The sequence below is a fragment of the Otolemur garnettii genome, unplaced genomic scaffold, assembly GCF_000181295.1.
Source record: "Otolemur garnettii isolate 467f Iridium unplaced genomic scaffold, OtoGar3 scaffold00004, whole genome shotgun sequence".
NCBI classification, from domain to species: Eukaryota; Metazoa; Chordata; class Mammalia; order Primates; family Galagidae; genus Otolemur; species Otolemur garnettii.
Window position 1 is genome coordinate 44,746,650 of NW_003852399.1, and position 4,273 is coordinate 44,750,922.

Below are 4,273 nucleotides of genomic sequence, written 5' to 3' on the forward strand. Positions count from 1 at the left end.
GGAACAGAGGAAATATTGGCTTGGTGTGTGAGTTAGATGATGGAGAAATGGAGTAAAGACTTGATGGTTTGCATGTGAAAGCTGAGTTATAAGTTACTATCTTGGAAATTACCCACAGAGGACAGTTGGACCCCCCACCAAGATGTCAAAATATCATGAAATATAGAAAATAAAAAATATGATTAACATAGAGTTCCATCAGGAGTTTTGCACTTTTAATAGAAGCATGAATTAATAAAAGGACTAACTTTTAAAAGAAGGCCAAGGGTATTGTCTCCCTTATAGGACTTGCTTCACTTAGATTAGATGATGAGAATAGATTGGTTCTTGTGCAATTCGTAGTCAGCTTTGCTTCCTGGTTCTCACACACCAGCCTGACATTGTTGTGTTTGGATTCACAACATGACCAAGGGATGTTTACATCCCCACCCAGACAGCTGCACTCATTGAAATAGAAGGAATGATGATGATGTTTATTTCCGGAATGGTAAAACACTGAGACCCTTGGTCTCTAAAAATAGGTCACTGTTTTACTTAGAGGTGAACTGGAATTGTTTACCTAAGCACAGACTGTCTGACAATGGTTCTCCAAAGTTGTTTTAAATTGAAAAAGGGTCTATGTTATTTTGAAAGTATCAAAAATGGTAAGCACTTGAAATTCTGAAGCTTTTCAGTCCTGGCATAATCAGAAAATTTGGAATCATGATTATAAGACTGTTTTCATGTATTTACTCTGAATTGGCCAAGCCTGGAAAATCACAGATATAGCTGGACCTTTTCTCAGGAGTTCTCTGAATCAGAATTGCTCAGGTGCTACCTGAACTTTGACCTTCTTGAAAAGTTTCTTTAACCCTAAACCATACTGGCTCATTTAGGAATAAAGAAAAGGCTTTCGGGCAGCACCTGTGGCTCAAAGGAGTAGGGCACCGGCTCCATATACCAGAGGTGGTGGGTTCAAACCCAGCCTCAGCCAAAAACTGCAAAAAAAAAAAAAAAAAAGAAAAAAAAGAAAAAGAAAAGGCTTTCCATTTTACCAGTAAGGGGCTGCTTCTAGTGGTCCTGGGGAAGTAAAGTAACTCGTTGGGGTTGGCTTTAAAAAAATTGCAGAAATTTCCAGGCTGAGAATCTAAAGATAAAACTTAGTTCCCTGGACAAGCTGAGAGCTCATGAAAAGGCATGGGGTTGGTGATTATTTGTGTAACAGAGACGTCATTTCCCTGTTCAGTGCTCCCTGGACCCAGCATCAATGTCCTCAACCCCTGTAGCTGTATTTCTCACACTTAATATATTGCCTCATTATTTCAAGAGCTTATATTGGGAATATAATGAGACAAACATTTCACAGGTCTCAGGCCATTTAGCACAGGTTCAACAGACTTTCCAAGATATGTCTGTGTTGATTATTAGTTGTTCTTCACTTCTTGTTCCCTCTCCTGTCTGACCAGCCTGTCACTAGGCTGTGACCACCTGTGCACTGTCACCAGGTCAGTGTTCTGAGGCCCTTCTCTGCTTCACGAACTGACAACAGGTATTGAAGTATTTTAGATCCTGCAAGATTTGCTTAGTCCTTTAATCTCCACGTCTGTGAGAATTGTTCTCACCTTCTTCCTGGGTCCCACCATCTCTATCCCCGTCGAGGGCACTGGGCCAGTTCTCTGTCCATGTAGATCTCAAAGCTGTTCTGCTTTCCTGCCTGTGTGCCACACCATTTAGCAGCTATCTACTATTTTATGTAATTCTCTGAAGTGGGGAAGCTGCCCCTCCCCCCAAAGATGGTTTCATCTATGTCAGAAAAAGCAGAAGTACGTTTGACCAAAAAGCAACGGCCCAGAAAAGACCTGCAGGATATCACTGCAGCTGCTCCCAGAGAGGCATTGCCTAGAGGGATTTTCCATGGCTCCAAGTCAAATCCTCAATCTTGTGGGCTCAGAAGCCTAATTTTATTCATTTGTTCCCTTAGTAAACGTTGATTGAGTGTCTACCACAGGCACTCAATTTTTTTTAGCAGATTCAATCTCCGAAGGGCAGACACATTAACCAAGCTCATTTGTAAATTAAGTAACCAAGCTCATTTTTACGAGCCAGAGCTGCTGAAGGGACCAGAGGGAACTCTTGACCCTTGGCTGGCACACTCTCCCTCTGCCGGCCTACAGGGATCCCAATTATCATCAGCGGTTGCTTGGTGTGTTAAATGAACTGTGTGTTTCATGCCCTTGCTCCAATCAGCCTGATGCACCTATCACGCCATGGGGTCTGCAAGCCATTGGAATCCCAGGAGCCAAGTGCTCAGTAGAGGTCACCTTTGGCCCTGGATGTCCAGCACGGTCATTGCCACAGTCCTGTGGCTGGTTGACCAGCTCTGCCACCCCCCCCTCCCAACACTGCAAATGACTGACACATTTAGGGAGCCATTCTGACTCTTAAGGTGATTTGGCCTATTTTTCCGGGCACTGATTTTACATTTTGTCTCTCCAAGCTCAGTCTGAATTCTTTCTTGTTAAGATGTGGGTGGCTTCCTGAAGCATCTAAGTGCTAGCAACGGCGCGTTCTGCTGCCATGGCATCCTGCCGCCCTATGGAGAACACGGGGAGTTTAATAAACATTTCCCGCTGAACAGACCGAAGAGGAGGAGGCTTCAGGGGGTGCACACTCTGAAAACATTTATAATACTTTGTTAATTTTCAGGTGAAACATTTTTGTATCTAAAAATTAAAAAGTGGTGAATATTTCTGAGGTTGTCAGTCAATCTTATAACTATTTGAGTTGGAAAAGGGGAGCCACAGTCAGGTTCACTCCCCAGGGATTTCATGGCTGCCGGGAGCCTCCTCTTTATGCTCTAAGGTGCATGTGCAGGAACCCGGGCCCAGGATATAAGGCCCCAGGCTACCGCCTCTTGGATTATCACATCTGAACTCAGCTCTCAGGGGCAGACCTTGCGGAAATGTCCGCAGTAAAAGAAAAAAACGTGCTTTCGGTGGTTGCTGTGAAGGTGGTTAGCTGTTTCTTCAAAGGAGTGAGAAAGACGTGTGGCTTCCACCCTCAGCCTCTAGGCGACCGTACTCCTGTAATCCACTGGCCAGAGATCCCAGCAGCACAGGCTCCGGGGAGGGGCAGCCCTCTGCTCTCTTTTCTTGTTGTTTCAAACAGGACATGACCTCCAGTAATTTAAGGCTGTTTTTATTTCTTCTTCCTTGAGAGCGCTCATCCTGCCTCTCTCTGGCTGACTGAGAGGGAAGAGAGAGGAAGGAAAATAATGAGAGAAGGAAGGAAGTTCCTTCCCCACACTGAGTGACCTGTCTCGTCCCCAGGACATTCAAGGATTCATTTCGGTGTTCTCCCTACCCTGCCCCCCCTTTACACTGCCCCTGACTCAGCCCCTGCAGCTCATCACAGCTGCCACACGGATCTCCCACCTGCAGACTGATCTGGGCTTGAGGCAGGAAGCAATGAAACGGACCCAGCGAGACCTACCTCTTCCAGACATTCTCACAGTCCGCCTGCTACCGACGCTGTGTCCCTTTGCTGACAGCTCAGCTGCTCACACTCTACTTGAGCTGGTAACAATGTGCCCTCACTGTCTCCCTGCCTTCTGGGACTAGGCACCTGGAGCTGAATTCTTCCAGCCAGAGCCTGCTCCTCCAGTGTGTCCTGGTTTCAAAATGGACTATTTTGCTTCGAGATGACTGTAGAGAATCCTGAATCCACACGCTTGGCTCTACAGTACTGGGGAGCCTGCAGGGTGTGTTTTGACAGGCATTAGCTGTCCTCCCAAATGTGCACAGCGCTTCATTTTTTTGACATGGATAATCGCCATTTCCCAATCCTTTGTAAAGTGTTGCACAAATATAGCTTCTCTCGTTCTTTTCCAAACAAACCAGTCCCTCCACGTCTTCCCTATATTGAGATTCTAGAGCCGCCGCTGCCATCATCCTTCTGACTGGGACTTGCCTCCCTGTGTCCTTGTCTGTGTCCCTAAGCCTGAGCCCCAGCTGCATTCCCAGATGCTCCTGGTCAGGTTGCCAGAGCTTTGGCTGTCGTGGACCCGTATTCGTGGACCCGGATTCCCATTGCTGAGCTCCGCCTCATTTGGGATCACTTCTGTTTATCTGATGAGCCCTGATCATTTGCCTGAACTAGCCTCATGGTGCCTGGTGCCTGCAGATTCAGTGATGGTCATCTGTACTTCTGAACCAACTGAGATGGGGAACGGTAGCAGGGACTCAGGCAGGGACAGGAATTGGCATCAAGGTGACAATCTTTTTTTTTTTTTTTT